This window comes from Dendrobates tinctorius, unplaced genomic scaffold (genome assembly GCF_039654945.1).
Source record: "Dendrobates tinctorius isolate UK_male_01 unplaced genomic scaffold, ASM3965494v1 ptg000046l, whole genome shotgun sequence".
Taxonomy (NCBI): Eukaryota; Metazoa; Chordata; class Amphibia; order Anura; family Dendrobatidae; genus Dendrobates; species Dendrobates tinctorius.
The window spans coordinates 29,875,085-29,895,747 of NW_027361714.1; positions in this window are offsets into that span (position 1 = coordinate 29,875,085).

Here is a 20,663-nt window from a genome sequence, read left to right on the forward strand (position 1 = left end):
CCATAGAATATATGGCAGCCCTTTATATAGTATAATGTAGCCCCTCCATAGAATACAATTTAGCCCTCCTCATACAGTATAATGCAGCCCCAATAGAATATAATGTAGCCCCCTTATAAAGTATAATAAAGCCCCCATACAATATAACCTATCCCCCACTAAAATATAATGCAGCACCCATAGAATACAATGTAGCCTCCTCATATAGTATAATGAAGCCCCTTCATAGAGTATGATGCGATCACCTCCCATAGAATATACTAAAGATAATACAGCCCCCCATAGAATATAATGTAGCCACGAATAGAATATAATACAGCCCACATCCCCATAGAATATAATGTAGCCCCCCCATATTACATAAAACAGCCTCCCCCATAGAATATAATGTATAATGTACCCCCCATGGTATATAACACAGCCACATAGTATATAGCACAGCCACAAAGTATATAACACAGCCCACATAGTATATAACACAGCCCCACATGGTATATAACACAACCCCACATGGTATATAGCACAGCACCACATGGTATACAGCATAGCACCAAGGTATACAGCACAGCCTTACATGGTATACAGCACAGGCCCATGTATATAGCACAGCCCCACATGGTATATAGCACAGCCCCACATGGTATACAGCACCATGATATACAGCACCGCCCCACATGATATAGAGCACAGGCCCATGGTATACAGCACAGCCCCACATGATATATAGCACAGCACCATGGTATATAGCGCAGCCCCACATGGTATACAGCACAGCACCACAGGGTACACAGCACAGCCCCCCATAGGTATACAGCACAGCCCCACATGGTATACAGCACAGGCCCATGGTATACAGCACAGCCCCACATGGTATACAGCACAGCCCCACATGCAGTGGTGTAACTACAAAGTTATGGGCCCCAGTGCAACCTTTCAAATGGGGCACCTCCATGCCAAAATACATGCACATCTCCGCTCCTTACACCTTGTACACGCGCAGTTACGCTCCATACACCTCGTACACGTGCAGCTTCGCTCCGTACACCTGCAGCTCCGCTCTGTACACCTCATACACACACGGCTCCCCTCTGTACACCTCATAGATACACGGCTTCACTCCATACACCTCGTACACACACGGCTCCGCTCCGTCCAACTTGTATACACACGGCTCTGCGCCGTACAACTCGTACACACAAGGCTCCGGGCTCCGCTCCGTACAGCTCGTACACACATGACTCCGTACACCTCATACACACATGGCTCCAGGCTCCGCTCTGTACATCTCATACACACATGGCTCCGCTCCATACGCGGCGCCCCATACACGCGCTGCTCCACTCCATACACCTTGCACACACACAGCTCCACTCCGTACACACACAGATCCGCTCCATGCACACACAGCTCTGCTCCATACACACACAGCTCTGCTACATTCCCCCTGTAAACCCCCCTGACCCCACACATAAACTTCCCGGACCCTCATCCAGCACCATGACAAACTGCACAGCAGAGACCTTCAGACCCGAGGCTTCTGATCATGTGACCACTAACTCCTCCCCTCCTGTGACCTCATCACAGGTCCTGTGCCAGAAGAGAAGAACACAGCCTAGCAATGCGGTGGCTCGGTGCATGGGGGGCATGGCGGCGGGTACCAAGACAGCGTGTGTGGGCCCCCCCATCTCGCCAGGGCCCCGGCACTTGCCCAGGTGCTGACGCCGGCCCTGGTGCTATGGTTTGTGCACACGCGTCCCTGCAAATCATGGGATGCGCTTTTAAAGGGCCCACACATTTAAAGGGGCAGCACTTTTAAAGGGCCACAGCGACCCTCAGGGCCCACCGGGCATTTACCCGGTACCCTGCCAGGCCAGGCCGAGCCTTCTCTATACTATGAGCTACTAGATAGAAAGACTGCCGGCTGGTATCTGTCTTTTTTCCAGATATTAAATTGTCTATCAAGAAGAGGGTGAGATTGCTGACCCTGCATTAGTTTATGCTCTGTTTTATTACCTCATATATGGGTAACAGCACCTCAGAATCATACATTTTTGTGAAGTGAAGACTAGACAGCTATTGTTTTCCTAGAAAGTGTTATACTGCCTTCTGTCTTTGCACACAGTTTACGCATCCACCTGCTGTCTCAGTTGTTTTGCTCTATAGTGTCTCCTACATCTCTAACCATTACGTGATCAGTGCTAACTAATGAAAGCAGAATTGGGCCTTAAGTGTTATCTGCCATGGTTGATGGTGACATAATGCATGTACATGCAGTAAGTTATCACGTTTAGAGTTGAGCGAAATGGGTCGAAAAAGTTGAAAAGTCGCCGACTTTCGCCAAAGTCGGGTTTCATGAAACGAAACCCGACCTTAGCGTGAGGTCGGCCACGAGGTCGGCGACTTTAGCGCCAAAGTCGCGTTTCAAAAGATGCTTGAGCGCTCTTTTTGCAGCCAATCAGGAAGAACGGACAACGTGATGACATAGGCAGCGGTCACCACCATCTTGGAGAAGGGCATGCAAGTGATTGGGAGAGCTGCTGCTGATTCTGTAGGGAGAGTGTTAGGCAGGGAAGAAGATACCAAAAACTGATTCTGCTGCTAGTGATTTTGCCTGTACAACACACCAGTCACTGTGCAGTGCAAGGGGAGGCTATATTTTGGTGCATCAGCTCTGTTGGTTATTAGGCTGCCTTTTAAGGCAACCTGGTAGCTGCATTGCTGTGTGCCCACTGCTGAGCAAACTGCTTTTTTCAAAGCAATCCAGATTTTATTGTTTTGTCCTTGTGAGTTACAGAGCGTTCATTTTTCAAACACCGTACAGCGGTGTACGCTCCTCTCTCAGTACCGTGTAACAGCTGTTATCACGGCCACAGTGAAGCTATCTGTGTGTGACTCTGTAAGGATAAGTCCAGGAGTTGCTCCATTCTTACAGACCTCCACCTTATAGTTTTGTCTGGTTTTACATTCAAAACTATAGAGAGACAGCGTGTGTCAGTCCGTATACTAAAACACGAAGCTTGACAATTTTACGTACACTGGACAGCGGTGTACTGTGTGTGACTCTGTAAGGATAAGTCGAGGAGTTGTTCCGTTCTTACAGACCTACACTCTAGGGAGATTCCAGTTCTGCCCAATTCTATATACACCTTGTAGTTTGTCATACACTAGGCAATTTCTGCCGGTCACATTGCGGTGTTAAATAAACAGGGCCTGACTGAATCCCACAGTCTCCTGAAGAGTAGAGACATTCCAATTCTCCACAATCCTCTATACACCCTTCTAACAGCATAGAGAATCTGCCTGTCATATTGCGGTGTTAAATAAACAGGGCCTGACTGAATCCCACAGTGTCCTGAAGTGTAGAGACATTCCAATTCTACACAGTCCTCTATACACCATTCTAACAGCATAGAGAATCTGCCTGTCATATTGCGGTGTTAAATAAATAGGGCCTGACTGAATCCCACAGTGTCGTGATGTGTAGAGACATTCCAATTCTACACAGTCCTCTATACACCCTTCTAACAGCATAGAGAATCTGCCTGTCATATTGCGGTGTTAAATAAACAGGGCGTGACTGAATCCCACAGTCTCCTGAAGAGTAGAGACATTCCAATTCTCCACAATCCTCTATACACCCTTCTAACAGCATAGAGAATCTACCTGTCATATTGCGGTGTTAAATAAACAGGGCCTGACTGAATCCCACAGTGTCCTGAAGTGTAGAGACATTCCAATTCTACACAGTCCTCTATACACCCTTCTAACAGCATAGAGAATCTGCCTGTCATAATGCGGTGTTAAATAAACAGGACCTGACTGAATCCCACAGTGTCCTGAAGTGTAGAGACATTCCAATTCTACACAGTCCTCTATACACCCTTCTAACAGCATAGAGAATCTGCCTGTCATAATGCGGTGTTAAATAAACAGGGCATGACTGAATCCCACAGTGTCCTGAAGTGTAGAGACATTCCAATTCTCCACAATCCTCTATACACCCTTCTAACAGCATAGAGAATCTACCTGTCATATTGCGGTGTTAAATAAACAGGGCCTGACTGAATCCCACAGTGTCCTGAAGTGTAGAGACATTCCAATTCTACACAGTCCTCTATACACCCTTCTAACAGCATAGAGAATCTGCCTGTCATATTGCGGTGTTAAATAAACAGGGCCTGACTGAATCCCACAGTGTCCTGAAGTGTAGAGACATTCCAATTCTACACAGTCCTCTATACACCCTTCTAACAGCATAGAGAATCTGCCTGTCATAATGCGGTGTTAAATAAACAGGGCCTGACTGAATCCCACAGTGTCCTGAAGTGTAGAGACATTCCATTTCTACACAGTCCTCTATACACCCTTCTGACAGCATAGAGAATCTGCCTGTCATATTGCGGTGTTAAATAAACAGGGCCTGACTGAATCCCACAGTGTCCTGAAGTGTAGAGACATTCCAATTCTCCACAGTCCTCTATAAACCTTTCTAACAGCATAGAGAATCTGCCTGTCATATTGCGGTGTTAAATAAACAGGGCCTGACTGAATCCCACAGTGTCCCGAAGTGTAGAGACATTCCAATTCTCCCCAGTACTATATACACCTTGTACCTTGTTTTACAGTACCAGAGAGTTGGTGAAAATTTGGGTAAATTTTTCCAAAAAATGAGGAAGTGTGGTGGAAGAGTCCGTGGAAGTAGGTGGGGGTTGGCAGCTGGTAATGATGGTGTTGGTGTTGGTGGTGGATCTGCTGGTAGTGGCAAAAGCAAAATAGCACCTAATACTGGAGGTGTTGAGGCTGCGTCATCGTGTGGCTCCACAATGCCTCGAAGGCTCCCTTTTCTGGGAGTAGGTAAAACGCTTCTAAAGCCGGAGCTTCAAGAAAAAGTTTTGGCTTACATTGCTGACTCAGCCTCCAGCTCTATCGCCTCCTCTTCTGAAGTTTTAAAAACTAAAAGCACTGAGTCGTCATTGGAGGCTCATGGTCATGAACCACACCTTTCCTTGTGTCCTTCACCCCTACCAAAATTGAAGGATGCGGTAGGCCACACTACAGATTACTCCATGGAGCTGTTTTCACATACCATGCCTGGGTTATGAAGTGAAATGGTGAATTACCCAGGCCAAGATGAATCTGACATGGAGTGCACTGATGCACAGCCACTGATAGATGATTCTGCTGGTACATTCACTCAGAGCACTACATTGTCCTCGCAGTGTACTGAGCCAGAATCTGACCCTGATGAAACTCAGTTGCCCCCTCCCATATACTATACCACCATACACGGTGACACAGAGGAAGGTGCACATGACATTGAAGAGGATGTGATGGATGACCCAGTTGTTGACCAAGATTGGCATCCATTGGGGGTAGAGTGTGCCGCTGCCAATAGCTCAGAAGAGGAGGAGGAACATCCGCAGCGGGCATCGACATCGCAACAGTTGTTATCTGGCAGGCCAGGAGCAGTCCAAAAATGGGTTACAAAAACCCAAAAAATTGCAGGACAGCTTGGCCAGACGGTCAAAAAAGCACAGCGTGCAAGGCCTCAAACTGTCTTCCCTAGTAGGAAGAGTGCAGTGTGGCACTTTTTTGAACAAAATCCTAATGATCAGGCAAAGGTTATCTGTAAGAAGTGCGCAACGACTTTTAGCCGAGGGAAAAATCTGAGAAATTTGAATACCAGTTGCATGCTAAGACGTTTAACCACCATGCACTTGCAAGCGTGGATGGACTACCAAAACTCACGCACCACATGTGCTACTGTTCCCAAAGAAGGTAGTCAGCAACGCAACATTGCTTCCCCTACTGTAAGTCCACCGGTTAGCACACCACCAGCAGCAAATGTTGAGTTGTCGTCGCAAGGGAAAATTATTCAGGGAATTACACTGTTATTGCAACAAAAGACTGAATCTAGGCCATCAGAAAGAACACCAGCTCCATCACCATCATCAACCCTCTCTCAGTCTGCCATGTCCACCGCTACTTCCACCATATCCAGCTCTCAAGTCCTGCTCACCCTACCAGAGACTATGAGTAGGACAAAAAAGTACTCATCCTCTCATCCGCGTACACTGGCTTTGAACACCCACATTGCCAAACTAATCTTGTTAGAGATGATGCCCTATCGGTTGGTTGAAAGCGCAGCTTTCCGCGAACTAATGGCCTACGCAGTTCCACGCTATGAACTACCCAGTCGCCACTTTTTTTCTCGCAAAGCCATCCCAGCCCTCCACCTTCATGTGAAAGACCGCATTGTCCATGCACTCAAGTGGTCAGTGAGTGGAAAGGTGCACCTCACAACTGCTGCATGGTCCAGTAGGCATGGCCAGGGCCGTTACGTGTCCATCACTGCGCACTGGGTTAATGTGGTGGATGCAGGGTCCACAGGGGACAGCGGTGGTGGCACAGTGCTGCCTAGCCCACGGTATAGGAAACAGTTGGCTGTAGGCGTTCGACCCTCCTCCTCCAGAAGCGAAAGCTGGTCCACAGAGCGCAGTCGCACGAGCACTGCATCGGCAGTTGACAGTGTTGCAAAAGAGGTGTCCCCCTATCGATCAGCTAGTGCAAAGAGTCAGCAGGCTGTGTTGCAGATGATGTGTTTGGGCGACAGACACACCGCAGAGGTACTGACTGACTACTTTCAGCGACAACCTGAGTCATGGCTGGGCAGTCTACATCTTGAGGCAGGCAAGGTAGTTAGTGATAACAAGAAAATAGGGGGGGAAGCCAGCACTGCTTGAGGTTAGAACGCATAAATTGGAGTGCATATGCACATAATATCTAGCTGTATTCAAAAATGAGATATTTAGCAAAAAAATTGATCAATTCAATTGAGCCACCCCGCCGCGCCAAGGCAATCTCATGTGGGGGGTCCTACTCTACATTTCTAATAAATGCTGTGCCATTACGGCCTCCTAAATACATTTAGGGCATGACCACATCAAGTGCAATCTGTACCTGGACATTACTGGATCGCTCCCATGAAGCCAGATGAAGCAAGTGCAGATGAAGGCCAACCAGGTCTGAACATAGACATATCAGGATTGGCCTCCACACATTGCCCGACCAGCAAACATAGATGAAGGGCGATGTTGGCCCAGACACAGGTGCACAATTAAATAAAGCTTGGGGCAGGGCGGGGCTGCCGTGTGTGTGCACAGCAGCCTAATCCATCACAATGAGCACAGAAAAATTAAAGCGGACATAACCAAGCGTGCACAGCAATAGTGGCGGTGAGCCACAAATCAACAACAAGAAAATAGGGGGGGAAGCCAGCACTACTTGAGGTTAGAACGCATAAATTGGAGTGCATATGCACATAATATCTAGCTGTATTCAAAAATGAGATATTTAGCAAAAAAATAGATCAATTCAGTTGAGCCACCCCGCCGCGCCAAGGCAATCTCATGTGGGGGGTTCTACTCTACATTTTTAATAAATGCTGTGCCATTACGGCCTCCTAAATACATTTAGCGCATGACCACATCAAGTGCAATCTGTACCTGGACATTACTGGATCGCTCCCATGAAGCCAGATGAAGCAAGTGCAGATGAAGGCCAACCTGGTCTGAACATAGACATATCAGGATTGGCCTCCACACATTGCCCGACCAGCAAACATAGATGAAGGGCGATGTTGGCCCAGACACAGGTGCACAATTAAATAAAGCTTGGGGCAGGGCGGGGCTGCCGTGTGTGTGCACAGCAGCCTAATCCATCACAATGAACACAGAAAAATTAAAGCGGACATAACCAAGCGTGCACGGCAATAGTGGTGGTGAGCCACAAACCAACAACAAGAAAATAGGGGGGGAAGCCAGCACTGCTTGAGGTTAGAACGCATAAATTGGAGTGCATATGCACATAATATCTAGCTGTATTCAAAAATGAGATATTTAGCAAAAAAATTGATCAATTCAATTGAGCCACCCCGCCGCGCCAAGGCAATCTCATGTGGGGGGTCCTACTCTACATTTTTAATAAATGCTGTGTCATTACGGCCTCCTAAATACATTTAGGGCATGACCACATCAAGTGCAATCTGTACCTGGACATTACTGGATCGCTCCCATGAAGCCAGATGAAGCAAGTGCAGATGAAGGCCAACCAGGTCTGAACATAGACATATCAGGATTGGCCTCCACACATTGCCCGACCAGCAAACATAGATGAAGGGCGATGTTGGCCCAGACACAGGTGCACAATTAAATAAAGCTTGGGGCAGGGCGGGGCTGCCGTGTGTGTGCACAGCAGCCTAATCCATCACAATGAACACAGAAAAATTAAAGCGGACATAACCAAGCGTGCACGGCAATAGTGGTGGTGAGCCACAAACCAACAACAAGAAAATAGGGGGGGAAGCCAGCACTGCTTGAGGTTAGAATGCATAAATTGGAGTGCATATGCACATAATATCTAGCTGTATTCAAAAATGAGATATTTAGCAAAAAAATTGATCAATTCAATTGAGCCACCCCGCCGCGCCAAGGCAATCTCATGTGGGGGGTCCTACTCTACATTTTTAATAAATGCTGTGTCATTACGGCCTCCTAAATACATTTAGGGCATGACCACATCAAGTGCAATCTGTACCTGGACATTACTGGATCGCTCCCATGAAGCCAGATGAAGCAAGTGCAGATGAAGGCCAACCAGGTCTGAACATAGACATATCAGGATTGGCCTCCACACATTGCCCGACCAGCAAACATAGATGAAGGGCGATGTTGGCCCAGACACAGGTGCACAATTAAATAAAGCTTGGGGCAGGGCGGGGCTGCCGTGTGTGTGCACAGCAGCCTAATCCATCACAATGAACTCAGAAAAATTAAAGCGGACATAACCAAGCATGCACGGCAATAGTGGTGGTGAGCCACAAACCAACAGCAAGAAAATAGGGGGGGAAGCCAGCACTGCTTGAGGTTAGAACGCATAAATTGGAGTGCATATGCACATAATATCTAGCTGTATTCAAAAATGAGATGTTTAGCAAAAAAATTGATCAATTCAATTGAGCCACCCCGCCGCGCCAAGGCAATCTCATGTGGGGGGTCCTACTCTACATTTTTAATAAATGCTGTGCCATTACGGCCTCCTAAATACATTTAGGGCTTCCCCCTATTTTCTTGTTGTTGGTTTGTGGCTCACCACCACTATTGCCGTGCACGCTTGGTTATGTCCGCTTTAATTTTTCTGTGTTCATTGTGATGGATTAGGCTGCTGTGCACACACACGGCAGCCCCGCCCTGCCCAAAGCTTTATTTAATTGTGCACCTGTGTCTGGGCCAACATCGCCCTTCATCTATGTTTGCTGGTCGGGCAATGTGTGGAGGCCAATCCTGATATGTCTATGTTCAGACCAGGTTGGCCTTCATCTGCACTTCCTTCATCTGGCTTCATGGGAGTGATCCAGTAATGTCCAGGTACAGATTGCACTTGATGTGGTCATGCTCTAAATGTATTTAGGAGGCCGTAATGGCACAGCATTTATTAAAAATGTAGAGTAGGACCCCCCACATGAGATTGCCTTGGCGTGGCGGGGTGGCTCAATTGAATTGATCAATTTTTTTGCTAAATACCTCATTTTTGAATACAGCTAGATATTATGTGATATTATGATATTATGATATTATTATTATTATTATTATTATTATGATATATATGATATTATGACAGCACATGTGAAAAAGACTTGGGTATACTAATAGATCACAGACTGAATATGAGTCAACAGTGTGATGCAGCAGCAAAAAAGGCAAATGCAATTCTAGGATGTATTAACAGAAGCACACAGTCTAGATCACGTGAAGTGATTGTTTCCCTCTACTCCTCTTTGGTCAGACCTCATCTGGAATATTGTGTCCAATTTTGGGCACCACATTTTAAAAAAGACATCAACAAACTGGAGCAAGTTCAGAAAAGAGCGACCAGAATGGTGACCGGTCTGCAAACCCTGTCTTATGAGGAAAGGTTGCAGGATTTGAGAATGTTTAGTTTGCAAAAGAGAAGACTGAGAGGAGACTTAATAGCTGTCTACAAATATCTAAAGGGCTGTCACATTGTAGAAGGATCAACTTTATTCTCATTTGCACAAGGAAAGACTAGAAGCAATGGGATGAAGCTGAATGGGAGGAGACACAGATTAGATATTAGAAAAAACTTTTTGACAGCTAGAGTGATCAATGAGTGGAACAGGCTGCCACGAGAAGTGGTGAGTTCTCCTTCAATGGAAGTCTTCAAACAGAGGCTGGACAGACATCTAACTGGGATGATTTAGCGAATCCTGCTTTGAGCAGGGGCTTGGACCAGATGGCCCAGGAGGTCCCTTCCAACTCTACGATTCTATGATTCTATGATTCTATGATTCTATGTGCATATGCACTCCAATTTAAGCGTTCTAACCTCAAGCAGTGCTGGCTTCCCCCCCTATTTTCCAGTTAGTGATAACGGCCAGAATTTTGTGGCAGCCATAGCCCTTTCAAAACTCAGACACATACCTTGCTTGGCTCACACCTTGAACCTGGTGGTGCAGTGCTTCCTCACTAATTATCCGGATTTAACAGGCCTGCTCCAGAAGGTTCGAAGACTGTGCTCGCACATCCGCCGGTCACCGGTACACTCCAGTCGTATGCAGAAGCTGCAGCAATTGCTCCACCTTCCCAAGCACCGCCTAATTATCGACGTTGCAACAAGGTGGAACTCCACCCTGCACTTGGTTGAGCGGCTGTGCGAACAAAGGCAGGCCGTAATGCATTTTTGGGAGGATACCCGGGCAGGCACTTTGAGGGCAGACATGGAGTTGACAGGTGTGCAGTGGTCGAAGCTGAAAGACCTCTGTAAAGTCCTTCAGTGTTTTGAGGAATGCACACGGCTAGTAAGCGCTGACGACGCAATCATAAGCATGAGCATCCCACTTATGCGTCTGCTCATGCAAACTTTGACGCACATTAAGGAGCAGGCGTCTGCAGCCAAGGTTGATGAGGAGGAAGAGGAGGAGGGAAGCCTTGATGACAGTCAGCCATTGTCTGGTCAGGGAACTGTCGTGGACGAGGTGGAGGAAGAAGAGGAAGAGGAGGAGGATGATGATGGGGATGAATATTTAGGGGAGGAAGATGCTTCTCGTGGGGCAAGAGAAAATGTTGGCTTTGCAAGGTCTGGTACAGGGTTTGTGCGTGACTGGAGGGATTTGGATTTGCCATAAAGTGCTCCTAAACCCCGCACTCGCAGTGCATCATTGACACCGGGAACATTGGCCCACATGTCAGATTATGCCTTGCAGATCCTAAAAAGGGACCCCCGCATGGCCAAAATGATGAACGATGATGACTACTGGTTGGCCAGGATCCTGGATCCACGCTATAAAGGCAAATTCCAAAACATCATGCCACAGGAGAACCTTGACCTAATATTGGCTAACAAACAAGCTACTCTGGTAAACCGATTGGTTGAGGCATTCCCAGCACACAGCAGCGGTGATGGTTCTCACACGAGCCATAGGGGCCGGGGGCAACTTGGAAGCGGTGTTGGTGGTGGACACATCAGAAGTGGCATTGGAGACAGGGGTTTCATGACCATGTTGTGGACTGATTTTTCAAGTCCCGCTCACACGACTGGTAATACTACATCGATTGAAAGTGACAGGAGACAGCACTTGTCAACTATAGTTACAAACTACTTTTCCTCCCATATCGATGCTCTCCCTCATTCCCATTTGACTATTGGGCAGCTAAACTGGACACTTGGCCTGAATTGGCACAATATGCCTTACAGGAGCTCACATGCCCAGCTGCAAGTGTGCTATTCGAAAGAGTCTTCAGTGCTGCTGGATCAATACTGACAGAAAAAAGGACCCGTCTCTCGACCCAAAATGTGGATGATCTAACCTTCATTAAAATGAACCATGCATGGGTTTCCAAGGATTTTGTCCCACCTTACCCTGATGACACATAGGTTGCCAGAAAAATTGCTTTCTTTGGTCCGCCTGTTCCTGGGACTTGACCAATTTCGCCTTTAGCAGCAGGTGAATGTCCCACATCAACATATGCCATTTTGTAAACCTCCCTAACTGGGCAGCCTCCTACCCCCAATGGCCAGGGTCACCACCGAGCGCATGCAACCGTGCGAGTGCCATTGCCCTGGACAGGTGGGTGGGCCGACTCGTGGGCGCGGACACTGGCACAGGGTCCCTCATAGTGCAATTGGTGGTGGTGCACACCCGCTGTCAGACACACTGCCGTACTATGAGGGGCCCAATGCCAGTGCCGACGCCCACGAGTGGGCCCCCCTTGCTTGGGCAGGGCCCCAGCATTTGCAATGTTTACCTCTCCCTGCTCCTCCACTGTGTAGTCTGGGCTGTCAAATCCATCACTGGGGCTGGCACTTCAAATTTGGTGAACTGATAGAAGATGATGGTTAAGACGTAGCTATGGCCTGTCCCGCTGGCTGGGATCCAGCTTCAGATGATCAATGGCTTCCATTTCTTATGGACATCGACTCACAATGAGATGCAGTGGTGGTTTCTCATCAGCTTTAACAGTTTTCCTACCCACAGACATGTGACATTCCAGCGCACATTTTTAAATGTGCCCTCCCTCTCATGCCAATCCAATTGAATCGCCTATGGCCTGTGGCTTCTGTGTTTTGCACTCCAAAGTTACGTGACAGATCATGATAGGCAGTGAGCACCATGTTTACATCTCTCCCTGTGATCAAAATTGGATGGATATGAGTAACGGTGATGGGATCAACGGTACTGCGATACAGCAACACTTTCTTCACAAAGAAAGGTTTTTCCTGTGTCCACACACTAATTAATTGAGGGTCAGCATCGCCTCTGAGAATTGTGACGGAAGTTGTTCCCGTGAATAGTAATTCGTAGATTTCTGCAATCACTAGACTTTAGGTAAATAATCGTATGCATCTAATTTCCTATTGCAGAGAGTCTGGGCTGTCTTACTGAGACAGAAATATAAATGAAGATTTAAAAATACCACCAAAAGTGTATCATGGTGTACGCTTGAAATACATTTCCTTTTTTCTAGTTTTTAGATTGTTGTGTAATCCATGCAGAGAACATGGAGATTTTAAATGTTTAAACTATGCTCTATATACCTGCTATCCAGTGATAATGTACCCTATCTCAACTTTGTACAATCTGGTCTAATCCATACTGGGCCTGAGACCGTCTGAGCCTACCTCCTGATCGATACACATAGGTTTTTAATGTGTAAACTTTGCAACATATATATGTGTTATCCGGTGAAACTGTACCCTTTATCAACTTTCTCAAATCTTGTAGAATCCATACTGGGCCTGAGAACGGCTGCAGAGTTGTTAAGCAAGCTACAGCACCTGTGGTTTGGACACGTAATGTTTTGCATTTTTTCTGGAATGGCGGTTAGGCCGAAATCAGGAATTGCCGTTGACCTGCACTTACTGAGAAATCATAGTTCATGGCAAATTATTGGAATCCCAGATCCCCATCACTAACGGTGTTCAGCGGGTTATCTGCACCTGTAAGCGACAAAAGATGGTCCTTTCAGTGTAGCGCACATGTAGCTCCGGACATGGAAGGCCATGATAGCCCTGTTATTGCTCGATCGCGTGTGCCAGAGCCTCGCGTATCCCTCTAGTAAGCTTTACGCGTACCGCAGGGGTATGCCGGAGTCTCGTTCGTTAACGGAATAAAGCTAACAAATCGCTAGCACAACTACAAACGGACATACCACACCACACACACACAATCGACAAAGCTTTCAATGTGTGCATCTTTTTTTGAGGTGGCATGGTTGTGGTTTCCCGGGTGGAGTCCAATTAAGCCGGAGGCTCCACTCCTGGTGGTGCCCTTTTGGACATTCCTTTAAGGTTCATCTTTGCAATCATACTGCCCCCAGAAAGCAAACACTTTGACTTCATGGACGCTGTTTGGAGGTTCATGGGAATAACGCCGCCCGATCGCCAGTTGCCATATTTTATTGGTGGGAAGTCTGACGGTATATGATCGTGTTCGTTTTCAGATTTTGTTTTTTTGGGTTTGGTTTTTACATTTTTAGTCCAGACTTTCTTGACTTCATAAGGGCATGACAAGCCTTGATCTGTGTCTCCTCCACATCCTCCTTTTACTCCTCCACCTCTTTTGTAAATGTAGTTTTCCCTTTTCCATATGTTATTTTTGGCTTCTGAGCATTTTGGCGGCTTTGGGACACCTTTTAAGGTGTTTTGTAATTGTTTTTCATGTCTTAGTATGTGTTTGTGTTTGCCTGCCATTGTTTTCAGTGCGGTTCGACGAACATTCAACGAACTTGCCTCCTGTGCGACGAACCAAAACACTAGCGGGGTGGCTCAACACTACTCATGATATATAGACGTACATTGTTAATGTTTAAACTATGCTATATATACATTCTATCTGATGATACTGTACACTTTGTCTACTTTTTATATTCTTGTCTAATCCATACTGAGCCTGGGAGTGTCTCTGTGTGACTGATGGAATATATATGGAGATTGACAATTATCCTTTGACTGAATAGAGCTGTACGCTTCTGATACAGTACCATATATGTGATGTTATTTTGTGTCTATTTTGTGCTAAATTTGGAAGTTTGGTGGAAGAGGCCGCGGACGTGGGCGTGGGGGGCCAGCTGGTGCTAATGGTGGTGGTGCATCTGCTGATAGTGGCAAAAGCACAATAGCAGCTAAGGCAGGAGGTGTTGAGCCTGTGTCATGGTCTGTCTACGGAACGCCTTTTCTGGGAGTGGGTTAACTGTTTTTAAAGCCGGAGCATGAGGAACTGGTTTGGGCTTACATTGTCGAAACAGACTCCAGCAAATATGCCCTCCTCTTCTGAAGTTTCAAAAAATGCAAGGACTGAGTCGTCAAGTGCTGGCTCCTGGTCAGGAAGAACCCCTTTCCTTGTCTCCTGCACCCACACCCAAAGTGAATGATGCAGCAGGCCACACTTCACATTAGTCCATGTAGATCTTTCTATCATACCATGCATGGGTTATCAAGTCAAATTGTGAATTCCCCAGTCCAAGATGAATCTGACATGGAGTGTGGGTGGCCAGGCAGATCAGTGGGGTTAATCGGTACCGGGACGGTGTCTCCCTGGGATGTGTCACAGTGGTGGTGACCCGTTCCGTGGCCCTGGGCGTCCATGCAAAGGGGTGAATTACGTTTGTAGGTGAATGATACGTGACGCCACCTGTGGTTTCTGAGTAGATTGACCAGCGCTGTAGTGGCACTTCTCTGGGACAGAAGTTGTGGTGCAGCTAAGATGTAGAAGTCCTGCACAGTTATGGCCATTGTCGCAGGGCACATGAAAGAGTTGGTAGATGGTGTGAAGTGCAGGATGTAGCAGAGCCATGCGCCAGGCGCAGGAGAAATAGGACAGACACAGTCGTGCAGTTCCTTTACCTGTACTTGGTAAGTGCCGTCCAGGACCCAGAGTACAGATGGAGAAGGAGTTGGTCAGCCTGGAAGCCAATTTGGAATTCTCTCTCTGCAGATAGGTAGTGTGGCCTCCATTCCAGTGCTTATCTGAGGTACTCGCAGTGCTGAGTTCAATGAAGTTCCCCCTGTTGACTCTCTCTTGCAACTTTCTCGTATGGCAGGCAGCCGTAGCCTTTTCCTTCTGGCTCCCACACATCGCTGCTGGGGCCTCTGAGCCTTAGTTGGGTACAGAGCATTTACAGCTGCTACTTCCTCCGGTTTCTGCTGCAGGAACGTCAGTGTCCCTACAAACTCGGAGACTGGAATCCGGACCATGCGCTCAAGCTAGGAGTGAGCCTTAACTCTGCTCATCCTCCAGCTCCCCTTCTCATGTCCACACACTTCCCCTTCCCTTCACAGACTGCCCTAACTTACCTCCTCCCGACCATAGACAGCAGCTCCTCAGCAGTCAGGTTCAGAGGTCTCCCTGCTGGCCTGGAGTGGGAAATGTGTTGTGTGTTGGTTTAACTGCTAGAGAGATCCTTTGTTGCTCCCAAGCATGACATCACACTCCCTAGGAGGAAGGTAATGCCACTGTGGCGACCGTACTCCTGGGGGCACCACAAGTGCACTGAGGCCCAGCCACTGCTAGATGATTCTGCTGGTACATTGACCCAGACCACTACATTCTCCTTGCACTCTACACAGCCTGAATGTGACCCAGATGAAACTCAGGTTACCCTTCCAATATACTGTACCACCTTACACGGTGACAAAAAGGAAGGTGCATCTGAAAGTGCATGTTCGTCCCACCCGCCGTCAGACACACCGCCGCACTATGAGGGGCCCTGTGCCAGTGCCGTCGCTAACGATTGGGCCCCCCCTGCTTGCTCTGGATCACAGCACTTGCAAAGTTGAAATACTTACTTCTCCCTGCTTCACCGCCATGATGTCTTCTGCATTTCCTGACAGTGATATTCTGATCAGAGAGCGCAATGACATCACGTCTGTACGCCCAAACTAGTACAGGGATTCCCTAGCAAGGAGACTTATTTGAGGAGACTTATTTAATTGTTTTCAATGTTGGGACAGCAATTTTTGGGGATCACTATACTCTGGAGAATGATATATGGGGCCGACCATACACTGGAGCATTCCAAAGGTGGACTTCAGACACTGGAGCAGCATTTACAGGGCCCATTACACACTAGAGCATTAGAAATGGGGCCCATTATATATAGAGCATTATTTGGGCCCATAAGACAGTGCAGCTTCATCCATGGGGACCAACATATACTGTAGCATTATGTGGAGCTCATCATATACTGTTTCAAACATTATATGGGACCAATGATTCTGTATGGTGAAATATATGGGCCTCATTACTCTGTATAGCGCACTATGCGGTGGCCATAATACTGTATGGAGTAAGATACTGTCCGTTTTTGGAGCTATTGGAGAATTTAAAATGGATATCAGTCATGAGATGTAAAAAGTGAAGTATTTTTCATTGTACTATACCGCTATTTCTCTGCAGTATCGGAGCATCGTGAGTTGTGGTATGTGTTAGGCTGGTTTCACATTTGGGTTAAAACAACGCTGCGCCCTGCGTCGTTAAGCCCCGCCCTGAGCCGGCTCCCTGCCCGCCCCATCCGGGATCACCGCCTACTTTCTTATTTGCACGCATGCGATCGGCGCACTCTATCTTTAGCATAGGGTGCGCAGATCATGCGCTGCCAGTGTGAAAGTAGCGTGCTGCGCACTTTTGACGGTGCGCCGTGCGCGCCGAAATGCAGCATGTTGCATTTCGGCGCGCACGGCGCACCGTCAAAAGTGCGCAGCACGCTACTTTCACACTGGCAGCGCATGATCTGCGCACCCTATGCTAAAGATAGGGTGCGCCGATCGCATGCGTGCAAATGCGAAAGTAGGCGGTGATCCCGGATGGGGCGGGCAGGGAGCCGGCTCAGGGCGGGGCTTAACGATGCAGGGCGCAGCGTTGTTTTAACGCAAATGTGAAACCAGCTTTAATGGGGCGCTCTTTGGCCCAGGGCACATGAAAACCTGGAGCCAGCCCTACCCCCCCACAAATTTAGCAAAAATAACCCCCATTTTTCAGTGCGTAGCTAGTGTTATGAAGTAAATTAAGGTTGAAAAGCTTCAGTAATAAGATTTGATGTTTTTGACATTCAAAAGGGCACTGTAGGTGTGTTTCCTGGCCTCCACTCCCTGTCGCCTTTGCTTCCCCATTGACTTGCATTGGGTTTTGTGTTTCAGTCGGCATTCGACTTTTCACAAAAATTGGCCGATTTCGTTCGACCCGACTTTTGCGAAAGTCGGGTTTCATGAAACCTGACTCGACCCAAAAAAAGGCAAAGTTGCTCAACTCTAATCACGTTTACTATTCTGTAAGTTCAAGAAGTTCCAAGAAGGTTTTATGTGGAGAATATGTTGCTACATCGATTTTCTATGTATTGTAATACATTAAAGTGACCAATATTATCATATTGTTCGTAAACAAAACCCAGTATATAATCTTAATATTTCTAATAATATATCTGAATAGGGGACAATTAATACTTAAAAATGAATAAGGCACACTAGCCATAATCCATGTCTGGGGAATAAATAGTTTTTCAACCTGGATGGTGCCAAGATTCGACCATCCAGGCTAAGAACCATTGAGGAATGAGCTCCTGTGAGTTCAGCTTCAGTGACTAGAGGTGACATCATTGAGGTTACCGTCGGTCACTGGGCTACGCTCCCAATCGGGCCACTGAAATGCCATGACCTCCAGTGAGATCACCCCTAGCAGAGTGAGAAAAAGTATCACAGTGCAGAGCTAAGCTCAGAGAGTTCACCCGGAGAGATTACAGATTTCTTCTGGAGAACTCACCACTGCACTGGTGACTTTTTCTCATGGAGTCATCAATGGTTGGAACAGTAGCTACTGTAATTACGCACTTTTTGTGCTTTTACGTGATAAAAGTGCTTTTCTATGCCTTCACACAGAATTTGTGCCCATATGACCCCACATAGTAAAAGTGACCCATCTGTGCCACCCTATTGAAATTGTGCCTTCTCTGTGGTTTCATATGGCAATAGTGCTCCTCTGTACCTTCACATGGTAATAGCACCTTGCTATATTACTACATAGTAGGAGTACCCTCTCCATCCATCCACAGAGTAATTATAATGCTGTTTTTGGCCCACTATATAATACTAACCCCAGTGACCCCTGTTACAGCTAGGGGGCGCTGTATGTGCTCTTCAGGATACGCACGGAGGCGTAACTGTGATGGTGAGACAGTGATCGGCTTTATTTTAAATGCCGGGTATGTGTCGAAGAGGAAGTCTGCACTGTAAGCCTGAAATGTTGTTACTCTGGGACTTGTAGTTCAACAAGTGTTTGTGTAGTTTATAAGGGGGATTACAGGGTTAGTCAGAGAGCTGGGTGGGACTGGCTAACCACACATACACAGCCCACCTATGGGGGTGGTTACAGCTACATAATGTGACCAGGTTTTGGGTCACATGTGTGTGGATAGAGGACACACGGCCCCACTCTGACCCTGATTAACCATATCTTGAAACTGGAATTCAATATTACCACCATACCGTCTATACTGATTACCATTATAGAGTATGTGTTTATTACACATCCCACTACTATATTAATTAGTACACTGATGAAGGTCTTGAAAGACCGAAATGTTTGTTGTGAATACTGTATGTACTGCACATTAAAAACCTCTTCAATGCATATAGCAGAGCGTGCTCAGTCTTCTATACTGGCCTGGTGAGCAAGGCATTGCCCGGGACGGTGATTCCAGTTAGGCAGCTTCCCTAGGAACCAGGACTGACAAGAGGTCATTGTGTGGAGTAGGAGCTCCAGGAAGGTAACTCCAGACAAGGGGGTTATAATAATGGCAGACAAATATCTGCCATTGTAACAGACTGTCAGTGGTTATTATGTTCCATTGATGTATATAATGAACTGTTTGGCATGCGGTCACCCATGGTAACGGCATGAAGTGAGAAGTCCGGCGTGTTTAGTGACTGCAAGGTAAAGCCATACATTATGAAGTGCTATGGACTATGTGTTAGGTCTGTGATGTGCAACATGGCTTACAGTGCGGTTTATAATGTCTAAATAAACCGGATAGACTGCGTGAGAAAACCGGTCTGTATGCTTTAGGCTGGTTTCACACTTTTTTTTTTGCGCTGTATTTTAGCGCTAAAAAACGCATGCGTTTTTTTCCCCTATATTTTGCATGGGATGCGCTTATGTGCGCATACACATGCGTTTGTATGCGTTTTTACGCGCATGCGATTTTTTGTGGTGTGCGCTCTGGCGCACAAAATGCATCCTGTTGCATTTTTTGGGCGTCCGACTTGCCTCAAAAAACCGCATGCGCGCGCAATGCGTTTTTTTTACAGCAAGACACCCATTATAAGTCTATGGGTGCGCATATGTGCGCATTGGCATGCTCATGTATGCGTTTTTTTGCGCATGTGTTTTTTTGTTGACCATTAGTTAGACAATGGAATTTAGGGGTTTGGGTTAGAGTTAGGGTTAGTTAAGGGGGGTTAGGGTTAGGGTTTGGGTTAGGGTTAGCATGGTTTGGTTAAGGGTTAGGGTTTAGGGTTAGTTATGGTTTAGGGTTAGGGTTTGGGTTAGGGTTAGTAGGGTTTGGTTAAGGGTTAGGGTTAGGGTTTGGGTTAGGGTTAGTATGGTTTGGTTAAGGGTTAGGGTTTAGGGTTAGTTATGGTTTAGGATTAGGGTTAGGGTTTGGGTTAGGGTTAGTAGGGTTTGGTTAAGGGTTAGGGTTAGGGTTTGGGTTAGGGTTAGTAGGGATTGGTTAAGGGTTAGGGTTTAGGGTTGGTTATGGTTTAGGGTTAGGGTTAGGGTTTGGGTTAGGGTTAGTAGGGTTTGGTTAAGGGTTAGGGTTAGGGTTAGTATGGTTTGGTTAAGGGTTAGGGTTTAGGGTTAGTTATGATTTAGGGTTAGGGTTAGGGTTTGGGTTAGGGTTAGTAGGGTTTGGTTAAGGGTTAGGGTTAGTATGGTTTAGTTAAGGGTTAGGGTTAGGGTCAGGGTTAGGGTTAAGGTTAGGGTCAGGGTTAGGGTTAGGGTTAGGGTTAGGGTCAGGGTATGATTTGGTTAAGGGTTAGGGTTAGGGTCAAGGTTAGGGTCAGGGTTAGGGTTAGGGTTAGTAAAGTCATGGTTT